The sequence below is a fragment of the Taudactylus pleione genome, unplaced genomic scaffold (genome assembly GCF_031769625.1).
Source record: "Taudactylus pleione unplaced genomic scaffold, aTauple2 ptg000467l, whole genome shotgun sequence".
Classification (NCBI taxonomy): domain Eukaryota; kingdom Metazoa; phylum Chordata; class Amphibia; order Anura; family Myobatrachidae; genus Taudactylus; species Taudactylus pleione.
Genome location: NW_028284869.1, coordinates 534,020 through 547,500, shown reverse-complemented (window position 1 = coordinate 547,500; position 13,481 = coordinate 534,020). Strand labels below are relative to the sequence as shown.

General features: G+C 32.9%; 5 non-coding genes across 5 annotated transcripts; all 5 read right to left on the bottom strand.

Moving 5' to 3' along the window:
• Positions 1-242: 242 nt before the first annotated feature.
• On the bottom strand, positions 243-314 carry TRNAG-UCC (transfer RNA glycine (anticodon UCC)). Its single transcript has one exon. It is a non-coding gene; the product is annotated as a tRNA-Gly (tRNA).
• A 2,322-nt stretch (positions 315-2,636) lies between these two features.
• Positions 2,637-2,708, bottom strand: TRNAG-UCC (transfer RNA glycine (anticodon UCC)). The gene has a single exon. It is a non-coding gene; the product is annotated as a tRNA-Gly (tRNA).
• A 1,486-nt stretch (positions 2,709-4,194) lies between these two features.
• Positions 4,195-4,266, bottom strand: TRNAG-UCC (transfer RNA glycine (anticodon UCC)). The gene has a single exon. It is a non-coding gene; the product is annotated as a tRNA-Gly (tRNA).
• A 4,596-nt stretch (positions 4,267-8,862) lies between these two features.
• Positions 8,863-8,934, bottom strand: TRNAG-UCC (transfer RNA glycine (anticodon UCC)). Its single transcript has one exon. It is a non-coding gene; the product is annotated as a tRNA-Gly (tRNA).
• Positions 8,935-10,420: 1,486 nt separating this feature from the next.
• TRNAG-UCC (transfer RNA glycine (anticodon UCC)) lies at positions 10,421-10,492 on the bottom strand. Its single transcript has one exon. It is a non-coding gene; the product is annotated as a tRNA-Gly (tRNA).
• Between the last annotated feature and the right edge of the window lie 2,989 nt (positions 10,493-13,481).

The window sequence follows — 13,481 nt, the reverse complement described above, 5'->3', positions numbered from 1 at the left end:
AGGGCATTTCTTGGTCAGTGTATTCCTGATTTCTTCAAAACAAGAAACATTCTCTAAGGAGCTTATGATCTTAAAAAATGAAAAGAATGCACAAGAAAAATCATGCGTTGGCCAGTGCTACACATACCAACAAAGCTTCCCTTTTTTTGAAAGGGCATTTCTTGATCAGTGTATTCCTAATTCCTTCAAAACAAGAATAATTCTCTAAGGAGTTTAGGATCTTAAAAATTGAATATAAACTATGCGTTGGCCGGGAATCGAACCCGGATCAACTGCTTGGAAGGCAGCTATGCTCACCACTATACCACCAACGCTTCCTGGTTTTTAAAAGGGCATTTGTTAGTCAAATCTGTAAGCCACAACACCTGATTGTATGATTTCAATGCTCTACACTGTTAATCCATTAATTGACTGCAATGCACTTCTTTTGATGATGGAAAATATTAATACAATGCACAAATTAGGTTAAAAATGCAAATGAATAAATAAACATGATGTCCACTGAAGTCCACTTTTTGGCACTTTTGGAAAAGAGAATTTGAATCAAATGTTAAAGCAGATAATAGGAAAATATATTTAATAGCCTAATTTACATAAGACTATTTAGAGTTGGATATTTTTAAGATGCCATAAATCTAGTATTCTGTGAATGACAAAGCCATGACTCTGTCCATACCCCATAAGTGCTACACATACCAACAAAGCTTCCCATTTGTTGAAAGGGCATTTCTTGGTCAGTGTATTCCTGATTTCTTCAAAACAAGAAACATTCTCTAAGGAGCTTATGATCTTAAAAAATGAAAAGAATACACTGTTAATCCAGTAATTGACTGCAATGCACTTCTTTTGATGATGGAAAATATTAATACAATGCACAAAATAGGTTTAAAATGTAAATGAATAAATAAACATGATGTCCACTGAAGTCCACTTTTTGGCACTTTTGGAAAAGAGAATTTGAATCAAATGTTAAAGCAGATAATAGGAAAATATGTTTAATAGCCTAATTTACATAAGACTATTCAGAGTTGGATATTTTTAAGATGCCATAAATCTAGTATTCTGTGAATGACAAAGCCATGACTCTGTCCATACCCCATAAGTGCTACACATACCAAGAAAGCTTCCCATTTGTTGAAAGGGCATTTCTTGGTCAGTGTATTCCTGATTTCTTCAAAACAAGAAACATTCTCTAAGGAGCTTATGATCTTAAAAAATGAAAAGAATACACTGTTAATCCAGTAATTGACTGCAATGCACTTCTTTTGATGATGGAAAATATTAATACAATGCACAAAATAGGTTTAAAATGTAAATGAATAAATAAACATGATGTCCACTGAAGTCCACTTTTTGGCACTTTTGGAAAAGAGAATTTGAATCACATGCTAAAGCAGATAATAGGAAAATATATTTAATAGCCTAATTTACATAAGACTATTCAGAGCTGGATATTTTTAAGATGCCATAAATCTAGTATTCTCTGAATGACAAAGCCATGACTCTGTCCATACCCCATAAGTGCTACACATACCAAGAAAGCTTCCCATTTGTTGAAAGGGCATTTCTTGGTCAGTGTATTCCTGATTTCTTCAAAACAAGAAACATTCTCTAAGGAGCTTATGATCTTAAAAAATGAAAAGAATACACTGTTAATCCAGTAATTGACTGCAATGCACTTCTTTTGATGATGGATAATATTAATACAATGCACAAAATAGGTTTAAAATGTAAATGAATAAATAAACATGATGTCCACTGAAGTCCACTTTTTGGCACTTTTGGAAAAGAGAATTTGAATCAAATGTTAAAGCAGATAATAGGAAAATATATTTAATAGCCTAATTTACATAAGACTATTCAGAGTTGGATATTTTTAAGATGCCATAAATCTAGTATTCTGTGAATGACAAAGCCATGACTCTGTCCATACCCCATAAGTGCTACACATACCAACAAAGCTTCCCATTTGTTGAAAGGGCATTTCTTGGTCAGTGTATTCCTGATTTCTTCAAAACAAGAAACATTCTCTAAGGAGCTTATGATCTTAAAAAAAGAAAAGAATACACTGATAATCCAGTAATTGACTGCAATGCACTTCTTTTGATGATGGAAAATATTAATACAATGCACAAAATAGGTTTAAAATGTAAATGAATAAATAAACATGATGTCCACTGAAGTCCACTTTTTGGCACTTTTGGAAAAGAGAATTTGAATCACATGCTAAAGCAGATAATAGGAAAATATATTTAATAGCCTAATTTACATAAGACTATTCAGAGCTGGATATTTTTAAGATGCCATAAATCTAGTATTCTGTGAATGACAAAGCCATGACTCTGTCCATATCCCATAAGTGCTACACATACCAACAAAGCTTCCCATTTGTTGAAAGGGCATTTCTTGGTCAGTGTATTCCTGATTTCTTCAAAACAAGAAACATTCTCTAAGGAGCTTATGATCTTAAAAAATGAAAAGAATGCACAAGAAATCATGCTTTGGCCAGTGCTACACATACCAACAAAGCTTCCCTTTTTTTGAAAGGGCATTTCTTGATCAGTGTATTCCTAATTCCTTCAAAACAAGAATAATTCTCTAAGGAGTTTATGATCTTAAAAATTGAATACAAACTATGCGTTGGCCGGGAATCGAACCCGGATCAATTGCTTGGAAGGCAGCTATGCTCACCACTATACCACCAACGCTTCCTGGTTTTCAAAAGGGCATTTGTTAGTCAAATCTGTAAGCCACAACACCTGATTGTATGATTTCAATGCTCTACACTGTTAATCCATTAATTGACTGCAATGCACTTCTTTTGATGATGGAAAATATTAATACAATGCACAAATTAGGTTAAAAATGCAAATTAATAAATAAACATGATGTCCACTGAAGTCCACTTTTTGGCACTTTTGGAAAAGAGAATTTGAATCAAATGTTAAAGCAGATAATAGGAAAATATATTTAATAGCCTAATTTACATAAGACTATTTAGAGTTGGATATTTTTAAGATGCCATAAATCTAGTATTCTGTGAATGACAAAGCCATGACTCTGTCCATACCCCATAAGTGCTACACATACCAAGAAAGCTTCCCATTTGTTGAAAGGGCATTTCTTGGTCAGTGTATTCCTGATTTCTTCAAAACAAGAAACATTCTCTAAGGAGCTTATGATCTTAAAAAATGAAAAGAATACACTGTTAATCCAGTAATTGACTGCAATGCACTTCTTTTGATGATGGAAAATATTAATACAATGCACAAAATAGGTTTAAAATGTAAATGAATAAATAAACATGATGTCCACTGAAGTCCACTTTTTGGCACTTTTGGAAAAGAGAATTTGAATCAAATGTTAAAGCAGATAATAGGAAAATATATTTAATAGCCTAATTTACATAAGACTATTCAGAGTTGGATATTTTTAAGATGCCATAAATCTAGTATTCTGTGAATGACAAAGCCATGACTCTGTCCATACCCCATAAGTGCTACACATACCAAGAAAGCTTCCCATTTGTTGAAAGGGCATTTCTTGGTCAGTGTATTCCTGATTTCTTCAAAACAAGAAACATTCTCTAAGGAGCTTATGATCTTAAAAAATGAAAAGAATACACTGATAATCCAGTAATTGACTGCAATGCACTTCTTTTGATGATGGAAAATATTAATACAATGCACAAAATAGGTTTAAAATGTAAATGAATAAATAAACATGATGTCCACTGAAGTCCACTTTTTGGCACTTTTGGAAAAGAGAATTTGAATCACATGCTAAAGCAGATAATAGGAAAATATATTTAATAGCCTAATTTACATAAGACTATTCAGAGCTGGATATTTTTAAGATGCCATAAATCTAGTATTCTGTGAATGACAAAGCCATGACTCTGTCCATATCCCATAAGTGCTACACATACCAACAAAGCTTCCCATTTGTTGAAAGGGCATTTCTTGGTCAGTGTATTCCTGATTTCTTCAAAACAAGAAACATTCTCTAAGGAGCTTATGATCTTAAAAAATGAAAAGAATACACAAGAAAAATCATGCTTTGGCCAGTGCGACACATACCAACAAAGCTTCCCGTTTTTTGAAAGGGCATTTCTTGGTCAGTGTATTCCTAATTCCTTCAAAACAAGAATAATTCTCTAAGGAGTTTATGATCTTAAAAATTGAATACAAACTATGCGTTGGCCGGGAATCGAAGCCGGGTCAACTGCTTGGAAGGCAGCTATGCTCACCACTATACCACCAACGCTTCCTGGTTTTCAAAAGGGCATTTGTTAGTCAAATCTGTAAGCCACAACACCTGATTGTATGATTTCAATGCTCTACACTGTTAATCCATTAATTGACTGCAATGCACTTCTTTTGATGATGGAAAATATTAATACAATGCACAAATTAGGTTAAAAATGCAAATGAATAAATAAACATGATGTCCACTGAAGTCCACTTTTTGGCACTTTTGGAAAAGAGAATTTGAATCAAATGTTAAAGCAGATAATAGGAAAATATATTTAATATCCTAATTTACATAAGACTATTTAGAGTTGGATATTTTTAAGATGCCATAAATCTAGTATTCTGTGAATGACAAAGCCATGACTCTGTCCATACCCCATAAGTGCTACACATACCAACAAAGCTTCCCATTTGTTGAAAGGGCATTTCTTGGTCAGTGTATTCCTGATTTCTTCAAAACAAGAAACATTCTCTAAGGAGCTTATGATCTTAAAAAATGAAAAGAATACACTGTTAATCCAGTAATTGACTGCAATGCACTTCTTTTGATGATGGAAAATATTAATACAATGCAAAAAAAAGGTTTAAAATGTAAATGAATAAATAAACATGATGTCCACTGAAGTCCACTTTTTGGCACTTTTGGAAAAGAGAATTTGAATCAAATGTTAAAGCAGATAATAGGAAAATATATTTAATAGCCTAATTTACATAAGACTATTCAGAGTTGGATATTTTTAAGATGCCATAAATCTAGTATTCTGTGAATGACAAAGCCATGACTCTGTCCATACCCCATAAGTGCTACACATACCAAGAAAGCTTCCCATTTGTTGAAAGGGCATTTCTTGGTCAGTGTATTCCTGATTTCTTCAAAACAAGAAACATTCTCTAAGGAGCTTATGATCTTAAAAAATGAAAAGAATACACTGTTAATCCAGTAATTGACTGCAATGCACTTCTTTTGATGATGGAAAATATTAATACAATGCACAAAATAGGTTTAAAATGTAAATGAATAAATAAACATGATGTCCACTGAAGTCCACTTTTTGGCACTTTTGGAAAAGAGAATTTGAATCACATGCTAAAGCAGATAATAGGAAAATATATTTAATAGCCTAATTTACATAAGACTATTCAGAGCTGGATATTTTTAAGATGCCATAAATCTAGTATTCTCTGAATGACAAAGCCATGACTCTGTCCATATCCCATAAGTGCTACACATACCAACAAAGCTTCCCATTTGTTGAAAGGGCATTTCTTGGTCAGTGTATTCCTGATTTCTTCAAAACAAGAAACATTCTCTAAGGAGCTTATGATCTTAAAAAATGAAAAGAATGCACAAGAAAAATCATGCGTTGGCCAGTGCTACACATACCAACAAAGCTTCCCTTTTTTTGAAAGGGCATTTCTTGATCAGTGTATTCCTAATTCCTTCAAAACAAGAATAATTCTCTAAGGAGTTTATGATCTTAAAAATTGAATACAAACTATGCGTTGGCCGGGAATCGGGTCAACTGCTTGGAAGGCAGCTATGCTCACCACTATACCACCAACGCTTCCTGGTTTTTAAAAGGGCATTTGTTAGTCAAATCTGTAAGCCACAACACCTGATTGTATGATTTCAATGCTCTACACTGTTAATCCATTAATTGACTGCAATGCACTTCTTTTGATGATGGAAAATATTAATACAATGCACAAATTAGGTTAAAAATGCAAATGAATAAATAAACATGATGTCCACTGAAGTCCACTTTTTGGCACTTTTGGAAAAGAGAATTTGAATCAAATGTTAAAGCAGATAATAGGAAAATATATTTAATAGCCTAATTTACATAAGACTATTTAGAGTTGGATATTTTTAAGATGCCATAAATCTAGTATTCTGTGAATGACAAAGCCATGACTCTGTCCATACCCCATAAGTGCTACACATACCAAGAAAGCTTCCCATTTGTTGAAAGGGCATTTCTTGGTCAGTGTATTCCTGATTTCTTCAAAACAAGAAACATTCTCTAAGGAGCTTATGATCTTAAAAAATGAAAAGAATACACTGTTAATCCAGTAATTGACTGCAATGCACTTCTTTTGATGATGGAAAATATTAATACAATGCACAAAATAGGTTTAAAATGTAAATGAATAAATAAACATGATGTCCACTGAAGTCCACTTTTTGGCACTTTTGGAAAAGAGAATTTGAATCAAATGTTAAAGCAGATAATAGGAAAATATATTTAATAGCCTAATTTACATAAGACTATTCAGAGTTGGATATTTTTAAGATGCCATAAATCTAGTATTCTGTGAATGACAAAGCCATGACTCTGTCCATACCCCATAAGTGCTACACATACCAAGAAAGCTTCCCATTTGTTGAAAGGGCATTTCTTGGTCAGTGTATTCCTGATTTCTTCAAAACAAGAAACATTCTCTAAGGAGCTTATGATCTTAAAAAATGAAAAGAATACACTGTTAATCCAGTAATTGACTACAATGCACTTCTTTTGATGATGGAAAATATTAATACAATGCACAAAATAGGTTTAAAATGTAAATGAATAAATAAACATGATGTCCACTGAAGTCCACTTTTTGGCACTTTTGGAAAAGAGAATTTGAATCACATGCTAAAGCAGATAATAGGAAAATATATTTAATAGCCTAATTTACATAAGACTATTCAGAGCTGGATATTTTTAAGATGCCATAAATCTAGTATTCTCTGAATGACAAAGCCATGACTCTGTCCATATCCCATAAGTGCTACACATACCAACAAAGCTTCCCATTTGTTGAAAGGGCATTTCTTGGTCAGTGTATTCCTGATTTCTTCAAAACAAGAAACATTCTCTAAGGAGCTTATGATCTTAAAAAATGAAAAGAATGCACAAGAAAAATCATGCGTTGGCCAGTGCTACACATACCAACAAAGCTTCCCTTTTTTTGAAAGGGCATTTCTTGATCAGTGTATTCCTAATTCCTTCAAAACAAGAATAATTCTCTAAGGAGTTTATGATCTTAAAAATTGAATACAAACTATGCGTTGGCCGGGAATCGAACCTGGATCAACTGCTTGGAAGGCAGCTATGCTCACCACTATACCACCAACGCTTCCTGGTTTTTAAAAGGGCATTTGTTAGTCAAATCTGTAAGCCACAACACCTGATTGTATGATTTCAATGCTCTACACTGTTAATCCATTAATTGACTGCAATGCACTTCTTTTGATGATGGAAAATATTAATACAATGCACAAATTAGGTTAAAAATGCAAATGAATAAATAAACATGATGTCCACTGAAGTCCACTTTTTGGCACTTTTGGAAAAGAGAATTTGAATCAAATGTTAAAGCAGATAATAGGAAAATATATTTAATAGCCTAATTTACATAAGACTATTTAGAGTTGGATATTTTTAAGATGCCATAAATCTAGTATTCTGTGAATGACAAAGCCATGACTCTGTCCATACCCCATAAGTGCTACACATACCAAGAAAGCTTCCCATTTGTTGAAAGGGCATTTCTTGGTCAGTGTATTCCTGATTTCTTCAAAACAAGAAACATTCTCTAAGGAGCTTATGATCTTAAAAAATGAAAAGAATACACTGTTAATCCAGTAATTGACTGCAATGCACTTCTTTTGATGATGGAAAATATTAATACAATGCACAAAATAGGTTTAAAATGTAAATGAATAAATAAACATGATGTCCACTGAAGTCCACTTTTTGGCACTTTTGGAAAAGAGAATTTGAATCAAATGTTAAAGCAGATAATAGGAAAATATATTTAATAGCCTAATTTACATAAGACTATTCAGAGTTGGATATTTTTAAGATGCCATAAATCTAGTATTCTGTGAATGACAAAGCCATGACTCTGTCCATACCCCATAAGTGCTACACATACCAAGAAAGCTTCCCATTTGTTGAAAGGGCATTTCTTGGTCAGTGTATTCCTGATTTCTTCAAAACAAGAAACATTCTCTAAGGAGCTTATGATCTTAAAAAATGAAAAGAATACACTGTTAATCCAGTAATTGACTACAATGCACTTCTTTTGATGATGGAAAATATTAATACAATGCACAAAATAGGTTTAAAATGTAAATGAATAAATAAACATGATGTCCACTGAAGTCCACTTTTTGGCACTTTTGGAAAAGAGAATTTGAATCACATGCTAAAGCAGATAATAGGAAAATATATTTAATAGCCTAATTTACATAAGACTATTCAGAGCTGGATATTTTTAAGATGCCATAAATCTAGTATTCTCTGAATGACAAAGCCATGACTCTGTCCATATCCCATAAGTGCTACACATACCAACAAAGCTTCCCATTTGTTGAAAGGGCATTTCTTGGTCAGTGTATTCCTGATTTCTTCAAAACAAGAAACATTCTCTAAGGAGCTTATGATCTTAAAAAATGAAAAGAATGCACAAGAAAAATCATGCGTTGGCCAGTGCTACACATACCAACAAAGCTTCCCTTTTTTTGAAAGGGCATTTCTTGATCAGTGTATTCCTAATTCCTTCAAAACAAGAATAATTCTCTAAGGAGTTTATGATCTTAAAAATTGAATACAAACTATGCGTTGGCCGGGAATCGAACCCGGGTCAACTGCTTGGAAGGCAGCTATGCTCACCACTATACCACCAACGCTTCCTGGTTTTTAAAAGGGCATTTGTTAGTCAAATCTGTAAGCCACAACACCTGATTGTATGATTTCAATGCTCTACACTGTTAATCCATTAATTGACTGCAATGCACTTCTTTTGATGATGGAAAATATTAATACAATGCACAAATTAGGTTAAAAATGCAAATGAATAAATAAACATGATGTCCACTGAAGTCCACTTTTTGGCACTTTTGGAAAAGAGAATTTGAATCAAATGTTAAAGCAGATAATAGGAAAATATATTTAATAGCCTAATTTACATAAGACTATTTAGAGTTGGATATTTTTAAGATGCCATAAATCTAGTATTCTGTGAATGACAAAGCCATGACTCTGTCCATACCCCATAAGTGCTACACATACCAAGAAAGCTTCCCATTTGTTGAAAGGGCATTTCTTGGTCAGTGTATTCCTGATTTCTTCAAAACAAGAAACATTCTCTAAGGAGCTTATGATCTTAAAAAATGAAAAGAATACACTGTTAATCCAGTAATTGACTGCAATGCACTTCTTTTGATGATGGAAAATATTAATACAATGCACAAAATAGGTTTAAAATGTAAATGAATAAATAAACATGATGTCCACTGAAGTCCACTTTTTGGCACTTTTGGAAAAGAGAATTTGAATCAAATGTTAAAGCAGATAATAGGAAAATATATTTAATAGCCTAATTTACATAAGACTATTCAGAGTTGGATATTTTTAAGATGCCATAAATCTAGTATTCTGTGAATGACAAAGCCATGACTCTGTCCATACCCCATAAGTGCTACACATACCAAGAAAGCTTCCCATTTGTTGAAAGGGCATTTCTTGGTCAGTGTATTCCTGATTTCTTCAAAACAAGAAACATTCTCTAAGGAGCTTATGATCTTAAAAAATGAAAAGAATACACTGTTAATCCAGTAATTGACTACAATGCACTTCTTTTGATGATGGAAAATATTAATACAATGCACAAAATAGGTTTAAAATGTAAATGAATAAATAAACATGATGTCCACTGAAGTCCACTTTTTGGCACTTTTGGAAAAGAGAATTTGAATCACATGCTAAAGCAGATAATAGGAAAATATATTTAATAGCCTAATTTACATAAGACTATTCAGAGCTGGATATTTTTAAGATGCCATAAATCTAGTATTCTCTGAATGACAAAGCCATGACTCTGTCCATATCCCATAAGTGCTACACATACCAACAAAGCTTCCCATTTGTTGAAAGGGCATTTCTTGGTCAGTGTATTCCTGATTTCTTCAAAACAAGAAACATTCTCTAAGGAGCTTATGATCTTAAAAAATGAAAAGAATGCACAAGAAAAATCATGCGTTGGCCAGTGCTACACATACCAACAAAGCTTCCCTTTTTTTGAAAGGGCATTTCTTGATCAGTGTATTCCTAATTCCTTCAAAACAAGAATAATTCTCTAAGGAGTTTATGATCTTAAAAATTGAATACAAACTATGCGTTGGCCGGGAATCGAACCCGGGTCAACTGCTTGGAAGGCAGCTATGCTCACCACTATACCACCAACGCTTCCTGGTTTTTAAAAGGGCATTTGTTAGTCAAATCTGTAAGCCACAACACCTGATTGTATGATTTCAATGCTCTACACTGTTAATCCATTAATTGACTGCAATGCACTTCTTTTGATGATGGAAAATATTAATACAATGCACAAATTAGGTTAAAAATGCAAATGAATAAATAAACATGATGTCCACTGAAGTCCACTTTTTGGCACTTTTGGAAAAGAGAATTTGAATCAAATGTTAAAGCAGATAATAGGAAAATATATTTAATAGCCTAATTTACATAAGACTATTTAGAGTTGGATATTTTTAAGATGCCATAAATCTAGTATTCTGTGAATGACAAAGCCATGACTCTGTCCATACCCCATAAGTGCTACACATACCAAGAAAGCTTCCCATTTGTTGAAAGGGCATTTCTTGGTCAGTGTATTCCTGATTTCTTCAAAACAAGAAACATTCTCTAAGGAGCTTATGATCTTAAAAAATGAAAAGAATACACTGTTAATCCAGTAATTGACTGCAATGCACTTCTTTTGATGATGGAAAATATTAATACAATGCACAAAATAGGTTTAAAATGTAAATGAATAAATAAACATGATGTCCACTGAAGTCCACTTTTTGGCACTTTTGGAAAAGAGAATTTGAATCAAATGTTAAAGCAGATAATAGGAAAATATATTTAATAGCCTAATTTACATAAGACTATTCAGAGTTGGATATTTTTAAGATGCCATAAATCTAGTATTCTGTGAATGACAAAGCCATGACTCTGTCCATACCCCATAAGTGCTACACATACCAAGAAAGCTTCCCATTTGTTGAAAGGGCATTTCTTGGTCAGTGTATTCCTGATTTCTTCAAAACAAGAAACATTCTCTAAGGAGCTTATGATCTTAAAAAATGAAAAGAATACACTGTTAATCCAGTAATTGACTACAATGCACTTCTTTTGATGATGGAAAATATTAATACAATGCACAAAATAGGTTTAAAATGTAAATGAATAAATAAACATGATGTCCACTGAAGTCCACTTTTTGGCACTTTTGGAAAAGAGAATTTGAATCACATGCTAAAGCAGATAATAGGAAAATATATTTAATAGCCTAATTTACATAAGACTATTCAGAGCTGGATATTTTTAAGATGCCATAAATCTAGTATTCTCTGAATGACAAAGCCATGACTCTGTCCATATCCCATAAGTGCTACACATACCAACAAAGCTTCCCATTTGTTGAAAGGGCATTTCTTGGTCAGTGTATTCCTGATTTCTTCAAAACAAGAAACATTCTCTAAGGAGCTTATGATCTTAAAAAATGAAAAGAATGCACAAGAAAAATCATGCGTTGGCCAGTGCTACACATACCAACAAAGCTTCCCTTTTTTTGAAAGGGCATTTCTTGATCAGTGTATTCCTAATTCCTTCAAAACAAGAATAATTCTCTAAGGAGTTTATGATCTTAAAAATTGAATACAAACTATGCGTTGGCCGGGAATCGAACCTGGATCAACTGCTTGGAAGGCAGCTATGCTCACCACTATACCACCAACGCTTCCTGGTTTTTAAAAGGGCATTTGTTAGTCAAATCTGTAAGCCACAACACCTGATTGTATGATTTCAATGCTCTACACTGTTAATCCATTAATTGACTGCAATGCACTTCTTTTGATGATGGAAAATATTAATACAATGCACAAATTAGGTTAAAAATGCAAATGAATAAATAAACATGATGTCCACTGAAGTCCACTTTTTGGCACTTTTGGAAAAGAGAATTTGAATCAAATGTTAAAGCAGATAATAGGAAAATATATTTAATAGCCTAATTTACATAAGACTATTTAGAGTTGGATATTTTTAAGATGCCATAAATCTAGTATTCTGTGAATGACAAAGCCATGACTCTGTCCATACCCCATAAGTGCTACACATACCAAGAAAGCTTCCCATTTGTTGAAAGGGCATTTCTTGGTCAGTGTATTCCTGATTTCTTCAAAACAAGAAACATTCTCTAAGGAGCTTATGATCTTAAAAAATGAAAAGAATACACTGTTAATCCAGTAATTGACTGCAATGCACTTCTTTTGATGATGGAAAATATTAATACAATGCACAAAATAGGTTTAAAATGTAAATGAATAAATAAACATGATGTCCACTGAAGTCCACTTTTTGGCACTTTTGGAAAAGAGAATTTGAATCAAATGTTAAAGCAGATAATAGGAAAATATATTTAATAGCCTAATTTACATAAGACTATTCAGAGTTGGATATTTTTAAGATGCCATAAATCTAGTATTCTGTGAATGACAAAGCCATGACTCTGTCCATACCCCATAAGTGCTACACATACCAAGAAAGCTTCCCATTTGTTGAAAGGGCATTTCTTGGTCAGTGTATTCCTGATTTCTTCAAAACAAGAAACATTCTCTAAGGAGCTTATGATCTTAAAAAATGAAAAGAATACACTGTTAATCCAGTAATTGACTACAATGCACTTCTTTTGATGATGGAAAATATTAATACAATGCACAAAATAGGTTTAAAATGTAAATGAATAAATAAACATGATGTCCACTGAAGTCCACTTTTTGGCACTTTTGGAAAAGAGAATTTGAATCACATGCTAAAGCAGATAATAGGAAAATATATTTAATAGCCTAATTTACATAAGACTATTCAGAGCTGGATATTTTTAAGATGCCATAAATCTAGTATTCTCTGAATGACAAAGCCATGACTCTGTCCATATCCCATAAGTGCTACACATACCAACAAAGCTTCCCATTTGTTGAAAGGGCATTTCTTGGTCAGTGTATTCCTGATTTCTTCAAAACAAGAAACATTCTCTAAGGAGCTTATGATCTTAAAAAATGAAAAGAATGCACAAGAAAAATCATGCGTTGGCCAGTGCTACACATACCAACAAAGCTTCCCTTTTTTTGAAAGGGCATTTCTTGATCAGTGTATTCCTAATTCCTTC